The sequence below is a fragment of the Pteropus medius genome, unplaced genomic scaffold, assembly GCF_902729225.1.
Source record: "Pteropus medius unplaced genomic scaffold, Ma_sr-lr_union100, whole genome shotgun sequence".
In the NCBI taxonomy this organism is placed as follows: domain Eukaryota; kingdom Metazoa; phylum Chordata; class Mammalia; order Chiroptera; family Pteropodidae; genus Pteropus; species Pteropus medius.
Window position 1 is genome coordinate 345,574 of NW_024342644.1, and position 16,442 is coordinate 362,015.

Here is a 16,442-nt window from a genome sequence, read left to right on the forward strand (position 1 = left end):
ATGCCAAACACAATATTTAGCTCTCTATATATCCTCATATCTCTAGTTTCATTAAAATTAAAATGCAGAGAAATAAGGTTATATTTTGATTTACCATTTGTGTAATTTTTTCTTCATGTGAATATGTTGACTTGATATATATCAAATAATGACACCTGAAGTGGAGACTGAATGACCAAACTATTTTGGTGTCTTATATTTATTCTGTTTCACATAGATAAACTGATGAAAATGGGAGAAAGACACTTCTACATCATTAAATTTGGAATATTTGTTCTTCAGATAAATATTTAGCTGATTCTCCCCTAAAATTTCTGAAGACTTTGGTATCATGTAGATACCACTTTATGAATGTTCAAAATCAAAATTATACATGGGGATATAACTGTATTTCCTTGCAAAATGCCGCCACTTTTATGACTTAGTAAAAAGCCCAAACCAGTACTGCTTTGCTGAGGTGACTACAAAGGTATTAAAAGAGATCATTTTTTTTTTCTACCAGTTACAAACTCCACACACCTTCACTTCCCTCTCCCCACCTTTTTTGTTGTTGTTGGAGCAGCTGCCTGCCCTCACCTATCAATTCTTGCTCCCAGGAATTTAGACTTGAAACATGGAGAGATTGAGTCAGTTAGTTGGTGGCACTAAAGCTGGAGCTCACATCAGGACTCGGCTGGAGTTATTGTTTCCTGTCACCTGTAAGAAGTAGCAGAAAAATCTAGACTCACAAGGAAGAGAGTGAAGAGATGCTGAGAGGAAACCAGTGGTTATAAAATAGGCGACTAAAGTGAAAGAGAAAATCAACCGTGGCTTTCTGGGACCACTCCAATTTGTTTCCAGTGCCTGGTAAAACCCGGTTTTATATTTTCGACCTTGAGTTACATGTGTTCTTTCTAATAAACTCCTATTTTAGATAGAGCAAGATTTTTGTTTTTGTCATTTGCAAAAATGTTAATCCCTGTGAAATCTTCTGCTATCTAAATTATAAAATAAACTATTTTAATGGATATGTTGGAGTCAATTAGGCATTTCTGATGTAACAAATATTTAATGAGTGCCTGTAATGTATCATATACAGCATTGAGCTATAAAAGGAAAAAAGACATGGTTTCTACCTGGTGAAGTATTTTTTTGCGAGATGAATGAACATAGGTCTTGCTTTAGATCAGACAGAAGAAACTCCTCTTTATTGGTCATTTCTTATATCTGGTGAACTTTCAGTATTCAGTACAGTGCATTTCCATATTAATAAAGCTTGAATGTACTGCAGCAATTTTTATGATCATTCAGATCTGTCCAATTTTAGTTCAACTTTTTTTTTTTTAATTTAAATAAAGTGGAGTGAGCATATGAAAGGAGTGATGGAAATGTGGTAAATTCAATCAGAAGGATTTCTCTTTGAGGAGAATTTACAAGTGCTCCATGAAACCCAGTTATACTTAGATTTGAGGAAAAAAAATATTTGAGAGAAAGGGCTATTGGAGATAATCATGCTGTTTTCTCTGTCTCTGATGTCAAAGTCCTTTTTGTCCTGTAGCATACTGGTTAGGAGCTGAAGCTCGGAGACCAACTTATGAATTTTGAAGTTTGGTTCTGCCATTTTCTCAATGAATGCTTTTATTATTTGCTCTTGATTCCTCATTTTTAAAAGGGCATATACTAATATCTACTCATATAATCATTTTGCAAATAAAATAAGATAAAAAATATAAAATCCTTAAAATAGGTAGTACCTGGTATATATTAGGTATTGAGTACATAACAGCTGTTATTATTCCTGTTTTAAAATACATACCAGAAGCACATAGCACAGTCAACATGCTCAAACCAAGTAGAAGAATCATGGGAGTCTGGACTCATTATATAATTTAGGGACTAAGAGATGAACAGTGCTACAAAATATAAATGTATGTATAGTAACTAAATTATGTACAGTATCTTGGAATAATTTATAAACCATCTCTCAAAAAACATGCTCAAACCAAGTAGAAGAATCATGGGAGTCTGGACTCATTATATAATTTAGGGACTAAGAGATGAGCAGTGCTACAAAATATAAATGTATGTATAGTAACTAAATTATGTACAGTATCTTGGAGTAATTTATAAGCCATCTCTCAAAAAATAAAAACAAATCTTTTATTCCTCTTTCATTCAGCTTTGCTATTTAGTAAAAATCGGTTTGATTGTTATTCACTTGAACATTCATTTTCTCCATGCAGTAATTAATGGAAAAGAGATGTTTATGCCTTAGCTTTTTTTCCAGAAAAAAAGATGTTTAGGAAACAGAATAAATGCAGATTTACTTCTGACAATAGTAGTTTAGCTAGTAAAGTTATATGCTAAGTTATTCCTTTCGTGTGAAAGTTATACAAATATATGAATTTATTTGATGAATTGAGGTTAAGTGAATGTGATATAAATATTTATAAAACATGATTGTATCATATACATAATTTATATATATACATATATATTTTGTATGTGCAATGGAAAATGTACTGAGGACTAAATTTTGCACATAAATAATGCTGAGAAGTTTAAACACATCCTTTTCAAAAATTAGAAAATAAGACCAGGAAATATACCTCAAAAATCAAAGATAAAAAAACTTAAGATGAGCCTCTAGGATGATTCAAAATGTCTACTTAATGAGAAGGATTCGAATATTTTAATTACTAATTATATATAAAAATGAAAATCTTTATAAATTGATACACTATTATACTATTAATATGTTGTATCATCCAAGGAAACATATCCTTAGTGTTATTTTAACTTTCCCTCCTTGTATTAATCAAGTTTTGATGACTATGACTTAAGGCCTGAAAATATTATGGTAGAAAACTTTGGCAGAGGGAAAGCCAGATGATATGTGCATAGAATTATTTATCGTGTTGTCACTAAACCCTAGGGAAGTGCAGTTCCAGCTAATTTATTACAACGTTGTTTTCATCTTGACTGGGCACTGGAAGGACTTAACACTGATGCTATTGTGCTATGATCTTTACTAGAGCAGCATCAGTGACAATGCTACTTCCCTTGCACATTTTTTATGGCACTTATTTTTCCCTGAGTCTGTTCTCTTTCCTATACATTTAAGAGCATTCATTAAACTCAATAGAAGCCAAGGGCTATATGTGTGCGGTGAGGACATAGAGTAAAAGGTAAGGAGGTTGAAGCAAATGAATGCTGCCCCAGAACTATATGCTTGTTACTTGCGAATGTGACTTATTTAAGCCCCTAATGCCTTATGTAGGGTGACTTGATAAAGAAGACCTCCAAAAGTTGTGGCTATTTGTGAAGATGAGAGAAGAAGGTTCAAAGTGATATTGAACTACTAGAATCTCACTTTCTCTTTCTTATATAAATGCAAAGAAAAATAAAATTGTGGTAGTAAAGAATGGTGGGTTGGAAGTCACGAAGTCTAAGGAACTGGGAATTTGTTTTAATCTTGTGCAAACATTATATATGAGATTTCCCATTTTTTTCCTCTCATACAGTCAGAAAGTAGCTCATTTCAAATATTCATTTAGGATTTAGCCTCCTCAAAGAAATTGCACACCAGAAATCAGAATCCATTGTGGCTATTTCTAGGAAATGTGTCGTGTGTGTAATGAAGTATTGTGTGTGTGTGTGTGTGTGTGTGTGTGTGTGTATTATTATTGTGTAATATATGTGTGTGTATATATATATATGTGTGTGTATTATACTATATCATATATACATATATATATATATATATATGTATATATATATATATATTTGCACAAAAAAGCAAAACACTGAAAATGTTTTTTGGCCCCAAAAGTGTGGTATATAGCTTATGTAAGGGTTCTCTCTCTTTCCTATCTATGCACTGTTATAGACTTTATCCAAAAGAATGAGAATTTGCATGGAAGAGTGATGTTTTCATGCAAAGAAAAAAAAAGTCCATCTTCTAAGAACTTGAAATAATATTAATAATACATGCTGTCTAAATATAAGATATATTTATACATTTAGAAATTGTTTACACATCTGCTATTCTATAAAATATGTCTAATAACATCTTGAAACATAGTAAAGTGGCTCATCTTTAGCAGCTAAAGTGACAGATAACAAAGTTAAATGACCACTTAACTAGTCATGGCCACAAGTAGAACTGAGGGCTAAGGTTACTAAATTGTGTGTTATATCAGATATTATAATGGGAAATTTGTATCTGTGCAACATTAGTGCAAATTCATGTCTCTATGATGGTTCACATCATTCAGCAAGCCCCTTGCCTACAGGATAAAGTTCAAGCTCCTAGGCAAAAGAAAAATGTCCCTCTTGAAACTTTAGCCCAATCCACCATTTCTCCTGTTTCATATTTTAGAATTTAGCAGAACTAAACCTCTTGCAGTTTATCCCACATAATTACTATTCAGAGATCTTTGCTTAAGTACACCTCATTTTTGGAAAGTTTTGTCTTTTCTTTTTCTTCTGTTCAGCTATTTGCCTATCATGTAATCACTTTTCACCTTGTATGCCCTACTCCCTGTTATTGTCCCTAATGCCTTTAACCAGACTAGATTGTTTATTCTCTGCTAATCTCCCATAATTGCTGTACATGCATACATCTTTCTACTCACTATTGTTCTAAAATTAGCTGTTAGTAGATGTATCACCTACCCTAGACAGTGACTTCAAGAAGGCAGAGAGGATGTTCATTCTTTTTTTATAGTTTGAGCACATAACCAGGTGCCCCAGCATATATTAAAAATAATTGGTGAATGTATCTATAAATTAACAAACTATTTTTTAATGCAATTACTTAGCTGGTTAGAGGGCATCCATTTACATGGTTATAGGTTCAGTGTACTTAGGAACCAGTGAGTTACATCATCCAAGAAAGTAATCTAGCTCCAGCTATATTTCTTCTCTCTTAGGATGTATGGAACATCTCAATAACATTTATGGAGCTTCTCCTAAGTAGCAAGCATGATTCTAGGTTCTGGAGAGTCAGGTGACAATGTAGATGAATGAAAAGCAAATAATAAAACTAGAAAAAAATCTTCAAATATCACATCCTTCTGATAGATGATTAGTAACATTAGCATAGTAAGCCAAGAGATTACATTTAGCATTAGAAAAAAGATCAATATTTCTCTGAAATTATCAAGGTCAAATCTTTTTTTATTGCAATATTAAAGGGTTGGTCTAACCCTTTCACTAAATACTGAATTTTCATTAATCTCAGTATTCGAGTTGGGGAAAGTTATAAAATAAAGGTCTTGGGAAATTATTTTGATACTTTTTCTAATTATAAACATAATCTTTCTCCGATATACTTATTGATTAAAGGCATACAAATAAATAGGTGAATAGATGCAAACATATTCTACCTAGGATTACTACCTTATTTAACCTTAATATAAAAACAAAAATAATTAGAAGTAGAATTATCAAAATTTTACATATACCAACAACAAAAAAACCATGATTCCCAAAGGTTTTTAGTAATTTAAGTTATAGACTATTGAAGGTTATAACGTCTTCTCTCAGAATTTTCCTATCATATACACTCTAACCAAATTTATTCATTTCTGTACAAGTTAAAAAAATATGTTTAAAATTTCAAAATAATTCAAGTGTTTTATTTTGCTTCTTGATTTTTAAAAGTCTTCTAAATTAAGCACATCAATTTCCTTAAATGAGATTTTTGTTATCTCCTCTTTTTTCTTTTTTTGACAAATTTCTCTACAATTGAAAGCCTTAATAGACTATGTTGTAAAAATATTTAGAAATCTCTTGTAAAACCAAATATGGGCTTAACAAAATAGAGAATCTTATTTGTACAAATGTCCTTGTATAGATCTCTTGTTCCTCCTTCAAAATCCTCTCTACAACATTTTTTAACTCAGCATTCGTGCCAAAATCAGTCTCATACAAGCTCTAACCAGTTTCGCACACGTGCAGTCAGACAGTGCCTCATCTCAGGCCAGCATTGTATTTCCTTCCTGGGACTTCTCTAAGATATGGTAAGTAATCACCGGCAACCATTCTACATTCATGTATGAGCAATCCACAAGGTCAGGGACGCTAATGTCCATGGGGCTAATCTTGACTGATGGGATAGAGGAGTCAATATATCACTGTTTTCTCTATCCTGCGGGATGGACAGTTCTGAGGTATATTTAATAATACTTCTCATAAATTCCTGGATGATATCAAAACTACAAAATTTCTCATCTATGGAAAATTGGGAGATGCAATGGTGGGAGATGAAGCGTTATGTAACGATGGTTTTTAAAGTATTATCCCTGAAACAAGCAGCATCGTCATCAACTGATAACTTGTTACAAACACGAATTACTGTTCCCCACACAAAACCTATAGAATCAGAAACTCTTGGGGATGCAGTCAGCCATTTGTGTTTTAATAAGTCCTCCGGGTAATTCAGATGCACAGTGAACTTTTTAAACACTAAGTTATATGATAGCTGTGGTACTTAACAGTACAGAGGTATTCATGAATAGAAAGATTGTGAAGCTTAGAGCCTTTTGTTATTGTTTTAGAAGCCCTAAAAAATGATAAGCCAAGTTCAGATAAATATCATGTTTTAAAACCAGTACTTCCATAGTGGTATTTATGGAAACTTCCATATCATATAGCCAAGGGGCTGACTGTTGAAAATAAGGTCCATGAAATAATTGTAAGTGTGAGAGATCTTGCAAAGTAACTGAAAGCTTAGTCTCCATAGAGAGAAGTTGTGTTAAAAATCAGGGCTTTATAAGAAAAGAATGTGATTCTGAGACCTGGAACAGCCATATATAAGTGACTGAGACTGAGAATCACCCACACACACAGACTGAGAATCACACACACACACACACACACACAGATAGAGATATACTGGTAAACATACATACGTGCATTTGTCTATGAATGCATATGTTTGTGTATGTGTGGATAGAGGGACAGATAGACAGATAATAGATTCCAACAAGAAAATTCAATTTCCTAAATTATTTTAAAATAGAGGGCAATCTTTATTTTTCTCCCCGAGGATTCTTAGCATGCCATGAATAAACCCAAGCTAAACTTCCTGCGGCCCTGATTCCATCTTCTATTTCCTGTGTAAGGTGACGATGTTACTTTTGTCACTCTATTATCTACAGTGGCATCTATTTTCACCTCTATTTAGAAAAATAGAGACCTCAAACAGATAAGAGAACCCTAGGTCTAGCTCCCAGCAGAAATAAACTGTTATTTTTCTGTTCCTCTTCTAATGTTTCTAAATCAAGTATGTTAGCAGAGACAGAGACCTAACATGGGGACTCTTAGGAAAAAGCAGATTATACTGTTAGGGCTATGCTGCCTAGTATGCCTAGTAGCCATACGTGCCTACTGAACACTTGAAATGTGGTTAAACCATATTGAAATGTGTCATAAAGGTAAAATACATATCAAATTTCAAAAGCAGTACAAAGTAATGTGAAATATCTTGTTAATATTTTATATTAATTACATGGTAAAATGATTTATGTTAGACATATTGAACTAACTATATTACTAAATTTAATTTTCATTCATTTTATTTGAACTTTTTTATATGAATATTTGAAAATTTAAGATTATATCTATGGTTCATAATATATTTCTACTGGAAAATACTGATGCAGACGATTTCCAAATATTTGGAAATTAAGCAAAATTACTTCTAAATTATGGTTAAGAAAGAAATCACAAGAGATATTCAAAACTATTTCAAACTGAATGAACATGAGAGTATAACAATCAAAATTTGTAGAATAATGAATCAACACTTTGAGGGAAATTTTTAGCTGATTGTGTACTTACTAGAAAATAAAAAGATGTAAAAACTATTATGTCAGGTTTTACGTTAATAAGTGAGAAATGATACCAATTTTAGGAAGAGAGAGAAACTTCCAAATTCATTTTTATGAGATTTGTGTAACTGTGAAATAAAGCCTGACAATAATTCAGGCAAAGAAAATAATTTCAGGGTTTCAGATCAGAAATTCTCATGATACAGATGCAAATCTCTGTAGAAATAATAGCAAACTAAATCTACCAATACATAAAAAAAAAAGAATAATATATCATGACCGGTGGGATTTAACCCTAGAAATGTACAGTTAGTTTAGTATTAGGAAAATAAATTGATGCAATTCACTATAGGAACAAAATAAAAGGGAAAAATTCTATGATTATCTCAACCAATGCTGACAAAAACCCTTGACGAATTCTAAACACCCATTAATAATAAAAACTCTCAGTACACTAGAAACCTATAGTTAACTTTATAATAGTGAAATATTGAAGTTTTCCCAAATTTGGTAATAAGAAAGAATATTTTACTCTCAGACCTAAATAATGGAGAGAAATACTATATACTATATACATGGATCTGGAGACTCAGGATTTTCAATGTACCCTTTCTCCCCACATTTCCTTAGAGATCGAATTCAATCCCAATCAAAATTTCTGCATTCTTTTGGCATAAATTGACAAGCTGATTCTATAATTTGTATAAAAATATATATGACCTAGAATAACCGAAACCATTTTTAAAAGAACAAAATTGAAAGCTTTACATATCTGATTATGAAACTTACTGTAAAGCTACAATAATCATGAGAGTGTGTAACGGCATAAGCATAGACAAATAGATAAGTGTAACAGACCTATAAATCACAAGTAGACCTATAGAACTAAATTATGGATGTACCATCAATTCAACTTAATGGAGATTTTATTTAACAAATGGTGCTGGAACAACTAGATAGTTTTATGAAAGACAAGGACTATGACCACTATATCACTTCATACACAAATTTAATTCAAGTAGAATCATAAGGTAATATCAAATTGGAACAATAATACTTCTAGAAGGAAACATAGGAAAATGTCTTCACAGTTTTGGAGTAAATAAAGTTTTTTTTTAATAGGCTGCAAAAAGTACAAAAATGAAAAGGACATAAAAAAAACTGGTAAATTGGACTCCATCACAATCAAAATTTTCTAGTCACCAAAAGAGATTACAAACAATGAAAAATTATGCGTGCGTGTCCAGAAAATATTAAAACAAACAAGCAACAACAACAAAAAAACTCCTACGTATTAACAATAAGAAAACAAGTAACCTATAGTGACCAAAAAATACCTATATCCTAATCCCTGGAACCTCTGAATATGTTACTTTACATGGCAATAGTAATTTGTAAATGTGTTTAAATTAATGGTCTTGCAAGAAAAGTTTTTCTAGATTATCTAGATGGGCCCAATATAATCACAAGAGTTCTTAAAATCTGAGAATCTTTTCAGTGCTGCATTCAGAGAAAAATGGAGATGTGACTACAAAGAATGAATAGAGTAATACAATGTTCCTGCATTTGAAGATGGAGGAAGGGGCCATGAGTAAAGGAGTGTGAGCAATCTCTGGAAGCTGGAAACAATGAAGAAAGGTATTCTCCCGTAGAGTCTCCAGAAGGAACATGACTCTATGGCACTTTAATTTCAGTCCAAACACACCTATATCAGATTTCTAACCAACAGAACTGTGAGCTAATAAATTTTCATTGTTTTAAAACACCAAGTTTGTGGTAATTTGTTATAATAGCAACAGAAAACTAGTACATGACTCAATAAAAATGGACAAAGTCTTTAACAGATACTTCACAAAAGATAAAAGAATGACCAATAAGCACCTCAAAAGATGCTTGACTTCATTATTCTTTGGGAAAATGCACTAAACCCAGAACGAGATGTCATTCTACTCCCACTAGAATGAGTATTATTATAAAACAAAACAAAACAGTTAATATACAATATTGATACTATGGGTTGAATGTTTGTGTTCTACCAAAACGCATATGTTGGAGCTCTAATCCCCAACATGATGGTATTTGGAGGTGGAGATTTTGGGAGGTAATTAGGCCATGAGGGTAGAATCTTCATGAATGGGATTAGTGCCCTTATAAAAAAATAGACAGGTGGGAGAAAATCTCTCTCTGCTATGTGAGGATACAAGAAGATTTTAGTCTGCAAACCAGAAAGAGAACGCTCACCAGAAACCAGATCAACTGGCACTTTGATCTTGGACTTCTTAGCTTCCAAAACTGTGGGAAATAAAAGTTGTTGTTTAAGTGGCTCAGTCTGTGGTATGTTTTATCATAAGCAGTCCACAGTAAGATATAATTGGCAAGGATGTGGAGCAACTAGTGGGACTATAAAATGTCAGCATCATCTGTAGAACTTCTCAGCAACATTATGATAAAGTTAAATACATATCCTATGACCTGGCAATTTCATTCCTAGGTATTTACCCCAAAGAAATGTAAACATATGTACACAAAGACTTGTGCAAGAATTTTCATAGCAACTCTGTTCATAATTCTTGAAAACTAGAAAACACGGTTGCATCATAAGGGACTGGATAAACAAAGTGGTATATTCCACAAAAATATTAACCAATAATAAAAATAAAGGTACAACTAATACACACACACACATACATAGAGGAACTTCAAAAATATTATATTGAGTGAAAGAAGTGATATAATGGAGTATGCATTTCTATAGCTATAAATAAGACTAATTTAAATTTAAGTTAAATTATCTCCCAATTTAATACGATAGACTTTAGAAAGCCTTGAGTTTGTAGAGAATTGATGAGGAAGGGACTTTAGAAAATCTTCTAGGGTGATATAAAAACAGTCATATCTTGTTTAGAATGTTAGTTTCACTTGTATATAAAACAGTCAACGCTCCCTGAAACTGAGTGACCATTTGAGCATCATTATCCAATGAGGAATTGGGTGACTAATGTAAAAACTTACCCAGGAAACATTTTTTCCCTGATAATTTTTCATTCTACTCTCTGTATATTTGCTTCTTTAGCATATATTTTCACATCAACTAACTGAATGCAAGAATTTGTCTCCTGCTCTGCTTGGGGAGAAGCCAGGATGTCACTACATTAAACATAACTCTCTCTCCCTGATAATACATATGTTCTGTCTTAATACTGACTCTTGTAGCTGTGGTACTTTAAATAAAGTGGTTGCCTTTATAGTGTAATATTTATGTATAATAACTTGATTAAAACTTATGTACATATTTCAGATATAAGTAATGTAAACATCATAATCAGAAATCACTGACAGCATTTTAAAGGTCAAATTTAATTTAGCATGCTTTATATTTTAGCTTATTAAAGTAACCACAGAAATAATTGTTTTGTCTAATGGCATTTCTTTGAAACTGGTAAATATCTCCTATCACATTATAATGTTTAGGTCCTGATTTGTTATAATATGTACTTTGCCTGTTCCTTTTATATTTACATGTTAAAATCAATAATACAGTTTACATCTTCAGATACCTTAGCTCTAATGTCTATCAGTTGAAAACCAAGAGTTTTAAACTTGAAAGCTTCATCATGGCTAAACTTTAGTTTACATTCAAATAGTATTTTCTTACTGCAGTCTAGGCTGGTATAATGCCAATTGTGTGAAGTAGCTCAGTGTATTTTCATTTTTTTATTTTTATAAAAATATATTCTTAAAGATGCCACCTCTCCACTGAGAGCAACTCCCATTCAGCTGGTATTAATATTTCCTCGCTGTTGTATAATTGAAAGAAGAAAGGTTTTGGAGTATGAAAAAGAGGAATTGGTTCTCTGCCCCATCTTCTAACAGAAATGGATCTGTTGAATAATCTCTTAACTACTCTGCATGTTAGTTTCCTCATTGAAACAGATTGCATTTCTTGAAAATGTCAAAACAATATTTCTGGTCCCTCGTGCTCTTCCAGAACCTTGCCACTCCCTATGAAGAGGTGAAGACTCTTCTCACCCTTTTTTTTTCTTCTGCTTGAAACTGGGCAGGTTTCTGACTTTTCCAAGAAATAGAGCATGACACAAATAATACTGCATGACTTCCACAGCTAGATTAGAAAAGGGAATATAGCTTCCTCTTGGCTCTTTCTCTTTCTCTTGGGATATTTGCCCTTGAAATTCAGCCACTGTGCTGAGAGAAAGCCCAGACTAGTTCACACAGAGAGGTCAAATGGAGAGGCCCACAGGGAGAGGAAGCATGCTCCTACTCCATAGTCAGCATCAACAGCCAGACATTGAGTGAATGAGCCTTCAGGTGGTTCTAATTCCAGCCTTCGAGTCTTCCACTGAGGCCCCAGAACACATCATGGAGCAGAGAAAGTTATCTCTGCTCTATCTTGTCTGAAATCCTGAAATGTACAATCCGTGACCATAAAAATGGTTACTGTATGGCCATTAACTTTGGGGATAATTTACTATGCAGGCACAATAACTGGAAGAGATTTTGGTACATCTAAGTACCACAGGGTTTACTATTACAAACCCTAAAAGTGTGGTAGCAGTTTTGGGACCAAGTGGAAATTCGAAAGTGGGAGGGCCTTAGAGAGTTTGTCCTGTCTTCTTATTCACAGCCCATCCTAATAACTAAGAACTCACAAGTCTGTGGTTTTGATTATGTCTTGAAGTACTTCCTGATTTGATGGGAAATGAGAAGATGGAAGTTTGGGTATTAAATAATGATTACTGGGAAAGTACCATTCTCGTTGACAGTATTAGTGCTTGGTTTCCACTTTAATATATTTCCCATTCTGTTCTCTCATTTGTCTTCTTTGGTAAAGAAGCATAGTATTTAACAAAGACAGGAGAAATGATCTTAATGCTCTAAATTAATCCTTATTTTAGAAAAAAGAACATATTTTGAATGCTTTCTCAAGTGATAAGAGATCTCTCCCCATATATGATTCTACCACTTTCCCAATAAATATTTCCATTTCCTTAAAGTTCTTTTTGTTCTCTTATCCTTTATACAAATCTACTTCAATCCCAGAGTTTATAGTAAGAAAATAGCTGACAGGGATACAATATAATTTATCAGCTTTACCATTTCCAGCAGTTAAATATTTTATTTTTCTTTCTATCCAGGTAGTAACTCAGCTTGACTGTTCCATCTTTAAAAGTTGAAGAAGCAGCGGATACAAAACTCCCACAAGATTCCCAATTCCTGGATCCTATCTTGGTGAAGGGCTAGCTTAAAGGGGCATTATTACGATATCAGCAATAACTAAAGTTTGTGAGCTCTGTCTCTTGTTTTATCACCCTCTTTTGTTTTATTTTTCTTTTCTATCATTTTCTCTGTCCTTGAAGTAAAAGTGCAATTGTATAAAGGTAAAAATGAAATGGTTCAAGGAACACACAAATGATGCTTCCTGTCTTTCAAATAAAGCAACAATAGCCCAGAGAGATTTATCATTGCACTTTGTAAAAAAATTTTGGTTCATTTATTTACTTATTTTTATTACGCCTACCCCATCCCCTTATCCTCTTTTTTACACTCTGTGGGTGTTGGTTCCTGTTTATCAGGGGGTATGTTTTCATCCATTCATGAAAAGATGACATCACATCCATTTCAAGTGACAGCTACCAAATAAGCTAGTCTAGTCTGATTAAGCGTGTAGGGAGTTTCTTTTCTTTTTCCTTAAAAAAATAATTATCCACATAGACCAGGGGAGAGGGGAGGATCCTTATAACAGTTAAAATTTAGTTAATTTTCAAGGTTTTATTGATTGGGAAATTCTGTATTTGGGAAAACATTTTCTTAATTGTCTGAAAAGCAAGAGTTACATTTACCACAGCAATCATTTAGTAAGCAAAGACAACAATGAACTATTTGCAGGGTTATAATCTTACCCTTAAATAAAACATAAACAGATTATTGGTCATGCTAAACCTAATAATCTGTCAATCAGTCATATGAAGATTCAGAATTAACAGGGTACAGATTGTGGCAAACATATTTGTATATATTTTGTATATATTATATACATTATGTAATGTTTAGACTTCCATCTTCCTATTTCCCATCAAATCAGGAAGCACTTTAAGACATGATAACCACAGACTTCTGTAAACTCTTAATTATTTTTCTGGGATGCAAGTAGGAAAAGGCAGGGAAACTCTCCAAGGCTCTTCCAACTTCAGATTTCCTTTTGGTCCCAAAACCATGGCCACATTTTATATAATGGAAAATGTATATACTCATTCAAACAGCTTTAAAGAGCATGGTAACAATGATCGTTTGTGTCCTTAAAAAGTGGAATACTAGGCCCTCCTTCTCATATAGAATTATTTAAATTAGTTAACAATGCTAAGAAAGCAAAATGAAAAGGCAGCCTTACTTTCTTGCATTTAATGGTTACATTTTTTAAAAAATCAAGAATGAAAAATGGTAAATGTCATCTAGAGAACAGGTACATCTTTCAGGATGTCAGCTGGTTCTACCTGGTTAATTATCTCTGTACAGAGAGCAATAGTAACTTCAAAAAAGGCAACTCTTTGGGGCCATTAGCTTCCTGACCTTCCTTCATGCCTGGGGAGAATCATGTAATTTGCATTGCTAAATATAGCACCTTAAAGTTCCCAATGTTTTGTTTCTTTGAATTTGCTTTTCTTTTTTCACCTTTAAAATTTGATTGGTATCAACACACAATCTAAGATCTCCCTCTCAAGACATTCACCTGAAATGTCCAAAGACTCATGGTATCATACTTAGTTTAAAGGAACTAGGCCTGTTTTCAAAAGCCAGAAGAGAAAGGAGAAAATAAAATTGGATTCACTGATTAGTGGTTTTGCTTACATCACTTCCATCCCGGTGCCAGGTGTTTGGCTGTGTGCACTACAATGCCTTTGGCAACTCAGAGCTCTGCACAGGTTCCCACAATGTCCCAGAATTGGGTGTGACAGAATCAGGTCTTTTAGTTTACACTCACAGGCCTGCCTGCCATCTCCAAACATAATACTGTGGTAGAGTGGCTGAGCACTGAGTGGGTACCAGCTGCAGCCACACACTCTGCTGTTACCAGGCATCCTCCATGAAAAGTCAGAGCCTTCTGGAAAATTCAGATGGTTTTGCTCTCCTCAGAGTGATTTCTCCTCTGAGGATTTCCTTGTTCTTTCCTGCCCCCACATTTCAGTCAGGGCTACTCCAATCCATTCACCACATCTCAGGGTCAGTTTTGAGGCTTTCCACTCAGAAGGTCCCCTGAATGCAAGAAAAAATTACCTCATTCCTACTGAGAACTAAGCTAGCTAAAGATATTTAGGAATGATAAAATTTGCTGAGCCACAGAAAAGTTTCATGAGGGCAAGTGACGCCTTCTAGATTTGCATTTTCATAATAAAAAAAAAAGAATCATTCAGAGATTTATAATGAGTCAAAGAAGTTGTGCACCTAGATGATCTTCTATCTATAATGCTAAACAGCACTGTCAGGATTTTGAAAGTTCTCCTTGCCATGAGAACTATTTTATTGGCCTAGTGGAAGTTTTGTTTAATTTTTCAATTTTATTTGTCAAGAGCCCTAACATGTGGTAAATTCTAAATTCACACATAAAACAAACAAACAAACAAAAACAATATATGAGATACAGATACAACTACACACACAGTGGGAACCAAATATAAAAGTAAACAATTAGGAAAAAAGAATAAAAATACAGTCAATATTAGTAGAAACCTTTTATTAGTTGTGATATAACATATTAATCTTCTTCAATGTTATTCTCAGAAATAAATGTGTATTATATTTATAATTAGATAAAAATACTAATATTTTAGAAATCTACTCGCAACAGAATAATTGTGATTTTTCTTAATTGCTTTATTTTTGAAAGCAGAAGTGACATGTTTTTCAAAAATAGGAATTATGTGTTCGAAAATATAGAACCGTAGGGCTTTTTATATTGCTCCCAGGTGTAACTGTTTTAGGATACTATCTCTGAAAGTAGAAGAAAATTTTTATTTTAATAAAAATAATGATAGTTGTTCACACAATTCTCAATGTTCTTAGCTCGTATTTACTTTCAGAAGTGAATATATCGCCCATTAATTTATGTCAAACTTCTTAAATTTATATTCTCTGCCTGTCTTTGGATGCCAATGTGTTTTAGGTTTTTTACTTGTAACTATGTACAATTTTACTAACCGTAAAATACTTCTTTTGCCATGTTGCAATGTTTTTAATATTCTTGGATTTGGTCACTTATCATAACGTTTCGTGTTATTACTATATTTTCACTTGGTCTTTGACTTTCCAAAATGAAATGTCTCATTTTCATTTTTCTATTTAATTTCTTATTGTTCAAGTCCCTTCGCAATTTTATTTGCCTTCTCTACAACAATGTAAACATCCCCAGTAGAAGTGCTGACCCTCTGTAAGAAGTGTCTGTGGATTGTGCTTTCCTTACTTTTTAAAATTTGGATAAGAGACTGTATTTGGTGTTATATATGATGTTTCTCTTAAAAATATCTCAATTTAAAAAATGGAATTTACTGTCTCGCAGATGCTTCCTGTCCATTGAGCTTTACAGACTGAAATGGCAGCCCATAATGCATTGCG